The sequence below is a fragment of the Rana temporaria genome, chromosome 10 (genome assembly GCF_905171775.1).
Source record: "Rana temporaria chromosome 10, aRanTem1.1, whole genome shotgun sequence".
Classification (NCBI taxonomy): Eukaryota; Metazoa; Chordata; class Amphibia; order Anura; family Ranidae; genus Rana; species Rana temporaria.
The window spans coordinates 73,275,265-73,288,183 of NC_053498.1; the positions used below are offsets into that span (position 1 = coordinate 73,275,265).

The following is a 12,919-nucleotide window of genomic DNA, read 5'->3' on the forward strand; positions in this document are numbered from 1 at the left end:
GCAGGAGTCTTGCTAAATTCTTAAAACTATGCCAGAGATCATTTCTGCTGTGTAGTTTTGTGGTGTCTGTGACTATAGGTCTTCTGGTTGGCTAGTGATGGAACTATTTTTGTAACATGGCTAGACCAGACAAGTGTTTTCTTGTAATCCCCTGTACACACGATCAGAATTTTCTGATGGAAAAAGTCTGACTTTTTCCAATCAGAAATTTAGACCGTGTGTATGCCACATCTGAGTTTTTCCATCGGATATTCCGAGGAATTCAATCAGAGTTTATAGAGAATGGGCCAGATCCACGTAGATAAGCGTAACTTTAAGTGGGCGTAGCGTATTGTAGTAACGCTACGCCGCCGCAACTTTGAGAGGCAAGTGCTGTATTCACAAAGCACTTGCCTCTAAAGTTACGGCGGCGTAGTGTAAATCTGCCGGCGTAAGCATGCTCAGTATCACGTCGAATTTTCAAATTAAATTACGCCCGCTCAATGCCTAGACAACGTGAACGTAATTTACGCAAAGCCCTATTCGCGAATGTTTTACGCAAACGACGGAAAATTTGACGCTGGCCCGACATCCATACTTAACATTGCGTACGCCTCTTAGACCCAGGGGTAACGTTACGCCGAAAAAAGCCTTACGTAAACGACGTAAAAAAATGCGCCGGGCGGACGTACGTTCTGAGAATCGGCGTATCTAGCTAATTTGCATACTCTACGCGGAAATCAACGGAAGCACCACCTAGCGGCCAGCGTAAATATGCACCTAAGATCCGACGGCGTACTAAAACGTACGTCAGTCGGATCTAGCCCCCATTCAGGTGTATCTTGTTTTGTGGATACAAAACAAAGATACGCCGGAGCAGCCTAGAAGTTACGCGGCGTATCAATAGATACGCCACTGTAACTTCTTTGTGGATCTGGCCCAATATGTTCTCTTTTACTCCAGTGGAATTCCGTCGGAATTCCGATGTGAGCTTGGCCGGGCAAAAGCCTGATCGTGTGTACGGGGCATAAGCCTGTACAAATAAGCAATCATGTTAGTAGGTTGGATACTGGCATCAATACTTCAAAAATGTGTTTGCTTTTTAACATTTGATTTGTAATGAATAGAATTTTTCGAACGATGGCCACATCCACTGTTGCGTACACACGATCGCATTTTCCGTCGGAAAAACCTTGGATGGTTTTTCCGACGGAATTCCACTCAAGCTTGGCTTGCATACACACGGTCACACAAAAGTTCTCGGAACTTTTGACCGTCAAGAACGAGGTGACATACAACACTACGACGAGCCAAGAAAATTAAGTTCAATGCCTCTGCGCATGCGTCGAATTGTTTCAGAGCATGCGTCAGAATTTTTTTCCATCTGAAAATTTGAGGCCCTGCTCTCAAATTTTTGTTGGCGGAAATTAGAGTTTGTTCATTCAAGAAAAAGTCTCCTTCCTTTGTTTTTTTTTCATTACTACGGTCAAGAACAGCAGTCAATTTGACCACACTACCTATTAGAAAATTGTGTTTTCTGAAAATTATCATTTTTGAGTGAAATTGTTCTGGTGTAATACCAGCTTAATTGTTAACTGCGCCCAAAGGCTATTTCAGTTTATTGCACGGTTCTGTATCTTTCCGAAGCACTATTGACAGTACTGCCTTGGGTGCCAAGGTTCTAAGAAAGAGGCATTTGTAAGCCCTAACAATGAATTTCACTTATTTGCTCTCTTCTTGCCTGTTAAATACAGTATACCATTGAAAGCATTTTGTTGTATAGGTTCAAAAAAACTTGACCCTGTCAAAGGTTCTGAGTTGTCCTGTGTCCTGTGTCCTTTGCCTGTGTTATGTCAGGGAGTCTAATCAGCTTTGCCTAGCTCACATTGAACTAAACCAGGGGTCTCCAAACTTCCTGAACAAAGGGCCAGTTACTGTCCTTGAGGCTTTAAAAGGGTCAAGCCCTGTACACACGGGCAAGAATCTCGTCAGGAAAAAAAACGTTGTTTTTCCCGACGAGATTCTTGGCAAGAATCTCTTGCTGCCCGAGTGTACAGACTCTCCTTTCAAAAGAACCACGGTTCTCTTCAAAGGAAAGAACGCAGTGATGTCATCCCGTACGACGAGCATGCGCTCGTCACATTCAATGCCGTCGCGGCCATCTTACTGCACCGTACCTATGCCTAGGAAGCTACCGTGCATGCGTCAAAGTCATTTCGAGCATGCGTGGGTTTCCACGGCGACAGGTAAGTATACACACTCTCGGGTTTCTCGGCAAGAAAACTGCCAAGAATCTCACGACGAGAAAATAGAGAACATTTTTTTCTCGTCTAGATTCTGGGCAGTTTTCTTGTCGAGAAACCTGAAAGCCTCGAACACACGCTCTGTATACTCGGCAAGAAAGCTCTGCCAGCAGTTTTCTTGCTGGTTCTTACCGAGTAAACCGAGCGTGTGTATGAGGCTTTAGACTGTGACCAGTTAGATTAGAAAACACTGTGTCCCATAATTGGTTTTAGGCCTCGTACACACGGGCAAACATGTACGATGAAAATGGTCCGCCGGACCGTTTTCAGCGTACATGCCCGCCCGGAGATTTCTGTATAATGGCTGTACACACCATCATACAGAAATCCGCGCGTACACGATACGCGGTGACGAGGCCGCGGCGATGACGCGGCGACGTGCGCGGCCCTGGAAGTTCAATGCTTCCACGCATGCGTCGAAGTCATTCGACGCATGCGAGGGATGGCGGCCGCTGGGACATGTACAGTAGGTCTGTACAGACGACCGAACATGTCCGATGGGCAGGATTCCAGCGGGCATGTTTCTAAGCAAGTTTAGAAACATTTGCCCGCTTGAAAACGGTCTGGCGGGCAAATGTACGCTGGAATCCATGTCCGATCGGCCGTACACACGACCGAACATGTCTGCTGAAACTGGTCCGTGGACCAGTTTCAGCAGACATGTGAGGTCGTGTGTACGGGGCCTTAGTGGAAGGAATAATGCCCTATTGTTGGTATCAGTGGAATAAATGGTGCCCTATTGTTGGTATTCAAGGTAGGAATGGTGTCCCATCATTGGTGTCTGTGGGAGGAATGGTACCCTGTCATTGGTGTCTGTGGGAGGAATAGTGCCCCATCGTTGGTGTCAGTGGAAGGAATAGTGCCCCATCATTGGTATCAGTGGGAGGAATATTGCCCCATTATTGGTGTCAGCGGGATGAATAGTGTCTCATCATTGGTATCAGTAGGAGGAATAGTGTCCCATCATTACTATCAGTGAGAGCAATAGTGCCCCATCATTGGTATCAGTGGGAAGAATAGTGTCCCATCATTGGTATCAGTGGGAAGAATAGTGTCCCATCATTGATATCAGTGAGAGGAATAGTGCTCCGTCATTGGTGTCAGTGGGAGAAATAGTGCCCCACCATTGGTGTTTGTGGGAGGAATGGTATCTCATCATTGGTGTCTGTGGGAGGAATGGTGCCCATCATATTTGCGGTGACCGGCGTTTTCCCACACTGGATAAATGAAAGTCACTGCTAGGACACATAGAAAGCAAATGATTGCAGTGTTTTTGCTTCATTTATATCTGGATTCCAAACTTTGCTCCACTTATAAATAGTTTTTTTCCCGATTACAACAGTCTAATAGTGTTTTTTTTTGTGTCCTTGTCCTCTTTATCATATAAATGTAATTTTTTTCTTGTTTAATTATGCTGTATTTGTTATATTACTTTACATTTTTCCTTCTGTAAAAATGTTTTAGTTCTTCTCTTGCCATCCACTATTTATATCTCTTTCCTTCTCTCCCACTCATCTTACTGTAGACCCTCTCTTCCTTCTGCCTTGTTCTTCTGCTTCTCTCTGTGTTTTTTGTCATTTCTCGGCCTCTCCCTCCCTCTTCTTCCTGCTTGCTCATAGAAGGGGTAGGATTCATCTCTTGCTGGTTACATTAATATTCACACTGTGTTGTGGGTAAATAATTAATATAATTTGTTGCCTGAACAGCAGGCTCTGATGGGGAGAACGTTCACTCTCTCCCAATATATGAAGAGCCTTGATTCTCACACAGGATTTTACTGAGCGAACGAGTCCGGCCAGCTTGGGTCGCAAGCAATGGAGAGATGTCACTGTTCTATATCAACCATCTACAATGATTAGGACCTGCCTATCAATGTCATATTTTATCTAGAAGAAACACATTGTTTTTTTTTATTAAATATCAGTAATACAAATGTTTGGCGCTGAGTGTACACAGTGACTAATACAATTTTGTGTCTATAATGCACACGGTCATTTTTCGGCATGAAAAAAACGTTGTTTTTCAAAAACGTCATTTAAAATGATGGTGTGTGGGCTTCACATCATTTTTCAGGTTCTGAAAAACGACAAAAAAAAAATTCGAACATGCTGCATTTTTTAACGTAGTTTTAAACAATGTCGTTTTTCGGGTTGTAAAAAAGGATCGTGTGTGGTCTAAAACGACGTAAAAAACCTGCGCATGCTCAGAAGCAAGTTATGAGACGGGAGCGCTCGTTCTGGTAAAACTTCCGTTCATAATGGAGTAAGCACATTCATCACGCTGAAACAGACAAAAAATCGCGAATCGCCTTTTACTAACACGGAATTAGCTAAAGCAGCCCAAAGGCAAATGGTACTTCCCCTTTATAGTGCCGTCGTACGTGTTGTACGTCACCCCGCTTTGCTAGATCATTTTTTAAATACGATGGTGTGTTGGCAACATCGTTTGAGCCCTGATTCACACTGGGTACGATTGTGATCGGCGGCATTTGCCGGCAATTGTCGGCAATGGCACTGTCCTAATCGGTGCAATGCTGCATATGCGGCGCTGCACCGATTTCAAAAAGTAGTTCCTGTACTACTTTTTGCGATTTCGGGCCGCGAATTACATTGAACTCTGCACAGATGTCTCTTAAATCGCGGCCGAAATCGCGGCAAAATCGCAGCCGCGAAATCGCAGCCGCGAAATCGAGATTTTACCGCGATTTTGAATTCGCAGCAGTGTGAACCTAGCCTTAATGATGAAGGTGGGAAAACATTGTTTTTTTGACATGCTGAAAAACAAGTTTTTTTTTCATGCTGAAAAATGATCGTGTGTACGCGACATGAGGGCTTGCTAAGAACAGACACATAATCGATGTGGGTTAGCTAAAGTAGTTGTAAACCCCTTTTGTGTGACATTTTCCTATAGAAAAACCTAGAACAAGGCTTACCTATAGGTAGTGGAAATATCTTCTAAACGTGCGCCGTTTTGGAGATATTTCCTCAGTGCCGTTTCTTTACTAGCAAGTACCGTGACTGACGACATGCACGAAAGTGATGTCACACGGCTCCGGCCAGTCACAGAGCCGAAGTCCGCAGCCCCAGAAGAAAGAGAGGTGAAGATGGACACGGCCTGCACAGGGGATAGTGCGGGCTTCGTTTGCAGGTAAGTGTTCCATTATGGGCTAGTATGCGATGCATACTTGTCCATTATGGGCCAAATCCTCAAAAGAGATACGATGGAGTAACTGCTGTTACTCCGTCGTATCCCTGGTCCTAACTATGGAACTGATCCACAGAATCAGTTTTCCATAGTTAGGGAGAAGATCCGGCACGTGTAATTGAATTACACTGCCGGATCTTAGGATGCAGTACCGCATCCGCCGCTGGGGGCATTTTGTGTCGAAATGCCGCCTCGGGTATGCAAATTAGCACTTACGGAGATCCACAAAGCTTTTCTGCTTCGTTTTTTCTCCGTAAGTATTAAGTTGCATACGCAAAATTAGGGCTGCTTTTACATGGTGTAAAGTTAGTACACCATGTAAAAGCAGACCCTTCTGTCTAGCGACGCGTTTTTTTTTTCGAATTTGAATTTTTTTTTTTCGCGCCGTATCTTTTTTTTTTTTCGATGCAACTTTATTGACCCGTCGCAATCCACAAAGCCCGGCGTAACGTAATTTCGCGCTATGCACGTCGGGAAAATGACGTCACGAGCATGCGCAGTACGTCCGGCGCGGGAGCGCGCCTAATTTAAATGGGACTCGCCCCCATTTGAATAGGAACGCCTTGCGCCGGCGGAATTTAAGTTACACACCCGAAAATTTCTAGGTAAGTGGTTTGTGGATCGGGCACTTAGGTAGAAATTTTTCGGCAGTGTAACTTAAATGGGAAAAGATAAGTTACGGCGGCTGGCTGTGGATCTGGCCCACTGTTTCTAGCACTTCTACTACTTTTGTTACTTTTCACCCTTACTTCTCTTTCTGTACAAGTTTTTCATCTTTCTTGTTCCTCTCTTCTCTTTTTTTTCTATGCAGTGACCTTGCCTGTCACATTTGCTTTTTATACTACTTGTGCATACATACTCGGTATGTAGAGCTGGAAAAAATCTATGTAAGTTGAACGGCAATTATATGAATGGAATGTTTATATAAAGTCTACATGACATTTCTCAAGACAGTTTTCCAGATAGTGCAAAATATGTGTTAAAACAAGCACATGTGGCAAAGCAGGAGCCCAAATGGGAGACAAGGACAAAGAATTGTCACCTAGTAACAGGAAGTGCCTGCACAAGGACCTTCATGGCAGGGTCACCAGGTATTATAGTGATAAAAGCTGTAGAAGGACATTAACATGTAAAAGCTTAAAGGAACACTAAAGGTTCGTTTTTTATTAGATCAATTGATTGCTGTAAGCTAGAGCATTTAATTATCACTTACCTCGTATTTCCTTTTGACCTCCAAAACACAGTAATCCAGGTTTGAAAATGCCATTTCCTGTCTCTCCTCTTCTTGCTTTCCACCAGCATCTGAGCCGTTCTGCATGGTGGAAAGCAGAATGTGCTCACCCCCTCCCTATGACTACAGCCCTGCGTGAAGTTGCTCTCTTATCCCTCACAGGCATGGAGGCTAAGCCTAATGGGAACTGTAGTTCCCATTAGGCTGTGATGTAACAAGAATGAATGCGCACCGCAAACCAGGAAGTCAGTGAGAATAATGATTCAGGAGTGCTGGAGGTGAATAAAACAGCTCGATTTCAACAGTATGAAACTAGTTATAATGCAAAACATTACTTTTTACTTTATCAGCTACTGTCAGACTTTAATTTAAGGGGAAAATATGTTTGTCTTTACAACCCCTTTAAGGATTTGCAGAGGCAGCTCTAGGCTTTGTGAGGCCTTATAGGCAAAATTTAGACATGAGGTCCCACTCACATTCCCAAAATGGAAAAACAATTCAAGCAAGAAAAATGGCTGCAGAAAGATGCACAGATCTAGCACACATGTGATCCGCACCCTCCCCATCCATCAGATATATGCAGCCAATATAACATTTGGGACCCAGCCGGGTGACAGCAGGGAACAGAAAACACAGGGCTGCGCCAGAAGTGGTGGCACGCCATCCTGGTGATCAATCACAGGCACATTAGACGGCCGCGGGGCCCCTGTGAGTGCGAGGCCTTAGGCGACCAAATAAGTTGCTTAATTAAAGAGGATTTGGTTACATATATTTAACCACTTGCCGTCGCCGCACCGTCGAAATACGTCCACAAGGTGGCTCTCCTAGGCGAGATCACGTTATATGACGTCCTGCCTATTAGCCGCCACTAGGGGCGCACGCGCGCCGCCCGCTCGCCCCCGACTCCCGTGCGTGTGCCCGGCGGGCGCGATCGCCGCCGGGCACACGCGATCGCTCGGTACAGAGCGGGGAACGGGAGCTGTGTGTGTAAACACACAGCTCTCGTTCCTGTCAGCAGGGGAAATGCTGATTTTCTGTTCATACAATGTATGAACAGAAGATCAGTGTTTCCCCTAGTGAGGCCACCCCCCCCCCCCCACAGTAAGAACACACCCAGGCATACTTAACCCCTTCCCCGCCCCCTAGTGTTAACCCCTTCACTGCCAGTGGCATTTTTATAGTAATCTAATGCATTTTTATAGCACTGATCGCTATAAAAATGCCAATGGTCCCAAAAATGTGTCAAAAATGTCCGAAGTGTCCGCCATAATGTCGCAATACCGAAAAAAAAATCGCTGATCGCCGCCATTACTAGTAAAAAAAAATATTAATAAAAATGCCATAAAAATACCCCCTATTTTGTAAACGCTATAACTTTTGCGCAAACCAATCAATAAACGCTTATTGCGATTTTTTTTACGAAAAATATGTAGAAGAATACGTATCGGCCTAAACTGAGGAAAAAAAATGTTTTTTTATATATTTTTGGGGGATATTTATTACAGCAAAAAGTAAAAAATATTCATTTTTTTCAAAATTGTCGTTCTATTTTTGTTTATAGCGCAAAAAATAAAAAACGCAGAGGTGATCAAATACCACCAAAAGAAAGCTCTATTTGTGGGAAAAAAAGGACGCCAATTTTGTTTGGGAGCCACGTCGCACGACCGCGCAATTGTATGTTAAAGCGACGCAGTCCCGAATCGCAAAAAGTACTCTGGTCTTTGGGCAGCAATATGGTTCGGGGGGTAAGTGGTTAAAGGTCACTAAACATTGGCCATTGGACATTGTGTAGTTGTGACTGTGAGTGTATATGAGGGTTTTTAGTGGATTTTGCTTGTGAAGACAGGCTTGTTGATCATATAAGACTGAAAAGAATAGGACAATAGCATTAGGTGGTGTTTATGTATGTAAATTTCAAGGCCCCGTACACACGACCGGATCGATCCTCTGGGATTGATCCGCGGATCACAGCGGATGTATTCCGCGGGGATTTCGATCTGATGGTGTGTACAGCCATCAGATCCAAATCCGCCAGAGGATTTATCCACTGGAAACGGATATCCTCTCGTCTGTACGAGGCCCAACAATACATTTTTCTTATTTGCTCACTTGTGGTCTATTAAATTTACAATTAATGTAGTCCTTACAGATACCTAATCCGAGGATGACTTATGTGGGAGGTTATTATTGGGGTCACTGACACCAATGCAGTGTACAGACCTGCGGGTACAAAAAAACATCTGTTAATCAGCTCAGTTCCTACATCCTGTTGCAGGCTGACAACACACAGCATTTTTGTGTGATCGAATGGTGCCAGCCCTGCCTTGTTGTCTTTGCTAAACTACTCAGTCTCTCCCACTGTCCTCATATCCACAACATAGGGACTAATTATTTGGTATTCCAAGATAAAAACTGCCAGGGCTAATTACATCCCTTGATATTAGACAGAAGGTTTACACAGGACAGCTCTGGATTTCTGCCCTGATGAAGAGGTATTCTTTAAACTTATCAAACAGAATGATTTGTTTACCAGACCAAAAGGTAGCTTATATGAGAAGTTAATTTTTGGGGTTTTATATACATTTTAAACAGGGCTCAAGTCCTGCAGGAACGTGTGGGGACGGAGTTCCTGCACTTTTTTCACAGCAGGAACGCAGTTCCCTTTGCAGGACTAGAGCAGCCGAGCCGCCCGAGCCAATCCTTCACTAAGCGGCGATGCCCAGCTCGAGTCACTGTCAGGGGCAGGCGAACCTTAGTAATCCTTTATGTTACTGGTCGCTTCCTGTATATGGATTCATCGGGTATTCCGTCACTTCCTCGATGCCGCAATGTCTCCTGGGAGCTTTTGTCATTGTTCCCAGGAGACATTGCGGAGGTCTGCCGTGAGTTATCGCGGAATTTATAAAGAACTTGCTTAAAGTTGTGGTTTACTAATTATGCATATGAGCGTATCATTTTTTTCTTAGGACTTGACCCCTGATTTTAAAGCTAGATTTAGATGTGCGACTAAATCTGCCGTTTCTCTGAAGAGCAATCAGTGTTTGAATCTCCTTTTAGGAGGAGATTGACAGATTATGAGGAGTTTACAATCTGTTTTAACCCCATTTTTGCCAACAAATGCACTGCAATCACAAGCTTTGCATTAGGTTGCAGGGCGTTTGTGGTGCTTACCTATTCATTTAAATGGGTTGTGGTCAGCTGGACTGCCTCAGTCAAAGCCTGCCTATTTACTACTCCAACCAAAGGATCTTGCTAGTTCTGAGTCAGTGGCAAGCCTTTAGCCAGCTCCTGTTGTGCTGTCAGTGCTTAGTCTATCAGACCATGGAGTGTGTGCTCAAGGAGTAACACATACGTGATTGTGTCAATAATGTCTATCTTTCACTGCACTTACATTCATCAGTATAAAAATTAGCATGTCAAAGTATTGTTTTAAACCAACAAGATGGCCACAGCCTGTGACAGTGCGTGATGATGTCACATGTTGTGACTTTACCCTACGCGTTTCATCCTCAAAAGTCATCATTAGGGCCCCTGATGACATCTTCTGATGATGAAACGTGTGGGATGGAGTCAGGGTGTGTGACGGCATCTTTTTTTCTTGAAACAATACTTTGACATGCTGATGTATATACTGATGAATGTAAGGGAAATACTTTGAATAAATGGTCGTTTGCAGTTTTACTACGCTAACTCTGCTCGCTTTGATTTATGCTTCTTTGGGAGAGGTTTTGCTTATCTGATATTGGAGTTTGGGAGAGTGGTGCAAGTGGGGCCAACTAGATGATGATTTATTTCGGGAAGTCTGATAACTATCTCTGGGTCCCAAACTGCACTATTTGACCAATCCTTAGGGTGGTCAAATTCTTATGCCGCATACACACCATCACTTTATGTGATGAAAAAAAACGACATTTTCTGTGAAGTAAAAAACGGCGTTTTTGAAACTTCAATTTTCAAAGACAAAGTTGCCTACACACCATCGTTTTTTCACAATGCTCTAGCAAAGCGAGGTTACGTTCACCACGTTTTTCCATTGAAGCTCACTTCATAACTAGCTTCTGGGCATGCGCGGGTATAAAAACGTTGTTTTTAACGTCGTTTTTTGCTACACACGGTCAATTTCTGTGAAGTAAAAAACGACGTTTTTGTCATTTTTCACAAGACATAAAACAACGTTTTCCCCCACACACGGTCATTTAAAGTGACGTTTTTAAAAACGTCGTTTTTTTTCATCACATAAAGTGATGGTGTGTACGCGGCATTATGGTAAGAAGCTGTGTGATTGGTTTGATGGTGGAGGACCTTCCTATTCTGTGTTTCATCTTTCGAGCGCCATCACCCACAGATCTCCATATGAGGATTTTGCATGATCTAATTTAATTGATTCATTTTTATGTGTTTACAATTTTCCATACCTATCTTGGTGTGGTTGCATGTTTACAATTTTCTCACTTGTGATTAATAGCGCTGCACGCAATACCTTTTAATTCTGCAAGACAGCCAGGTGCAGCATCTACTTTGTCTGCATGCAGAGCTCCTGATGTGGTTCATTGATGCACTCTACTTTGGTTCACAAGTATGCAGTGACGTGCTGCCAACAGGTCAGCTTTGCCTGTATCTGCAACATGTGTATGCTGCAGACCCTGAAATAAAAAAAGGCCCTAGCAAAATAAAATAAATACATCAAATAAACCCTAAAATACTAAGGGCTAGATTCAGGTAGCCGGGCGCATTGTTACGGCGGCGTAGCGTATCGTATTTACGCTGCGCCGCCGTAAATCAGAGAGGCAAGTGCTGTATTCACAAAGCACTTGCCTCCTAACTTACGCCGGCATAGCGTAAATGGGGCCGGCGTAAGCGTGCCTAATTCAAATGAGTATGAGGGGGGCGTGTTTTATTTAAATTATGGTGCCCCCGCGTATTTCACGTTTTTAACGAACGGCGCATGCGCCGTTCGTGAAAGAATCCCAGTGCGCATGCTCAAAATTCCGCCGCGAATCGTCATTGCTTTCGACGTGAACGTAAATTACATCCAGCCCTATCCGTGAACGACTTATGCAAACGACGTAAAAAATTCAAAATTCGAAGCGGGAACGACGTCCATACTTAACATTAGCTGCGCCTCCTAATAGCAGGAGTAACCTTACGCCGAAAAAGCCTAACGTAAACGACGTAAAAAAATAGCGCCGGGCGTACGTACATTTGTGAATCGGCATATCTAGGTCATTTGCATATTCTACGCCCGAAAACCACGGAATCGCCACCTAGCGGCCAGTGTCAGTATTGCACCCTAAGAAACGACGGCCGCTCGTATCTTAGCCTAATTTAAGCGTATCTGGTTTCCAGAATACGCTTAAATTTACGTCGGCGTAGATTCAGAGTTACGACGGCGTATCTACTGATACGCCGCCGTAACTACTACGTGAATCTAGCCCAAAACCTCAAACCAATCTTTAAAAAAGTCTTGGGGAGGGGGGCCTGGAGGGGTTCAGCAGCTAAACGGCAACTAACGGTTGTTGCTGAAACACACAATAAAGTACTCTGTTGGGTCTCTTGTGTCTCTGAATTGTGAACATGGGGGTAAATTTCGATCCCGCAGGATCCACATGTTAAACCATGGTAACAACGAACCTGAACCTCACCCATAGACATAATTGATTTTATCCTCAAGTAGTAAAGAGGGTGGAGCACAGTAACTTGCAAGCATGGTGCGGCGGGTCATCAGCACCTTTATCAGTAGCAACACCCCTGACCTCAACCTATATGACAAAAAGCTTGTCTTTGAAGGATGATGTCTACACATCATGTGCAGTTATGGCTGTGAATTTTGTTTTGTTCCAATATTCTGCACATACAATGTGTGATAAAGCTTGCATCATAGGGGACTAACAGGGAGTTCTATTGCTAGTATAGATTCCTTATTATTGTATAGTCCTGGACTCTTCGCAGAGTTCTGCGCAGTAATGGTAACCTTTCATGGTGTAAATGAGTTACTGTGCCCAGAGGGGTGGTTATGTTGGTTAATTATCCTTCTACCTTTAATGCCTGTGTGAATACAGAGATCCCATATTCTCGTCTGCTGGCTAATTATACTTTGTTCTACCGTAAAACCGTCATTATATGATTAGCAAACTTACTATAATGATTATTAATACAGAATGGCTTCTGGTTCCTAGTGATGTTACCACACACGCTATTGCCT

General features: G+C 43.8%; 1 protein-coding gene across 3 annotated transcripts in view; it reads left to right on the top strand.

Annotated features, from left to right (window-relative positions):
- Nucleotides 1-12,919, top strand: part of DSCAML1 (DS cell adhesion molecule like 1) — a 395,567-nt gene that overhangs the window by 167,464 nt on the left and 215,184 nt on the right. The window lies entirely within an intron of this gene.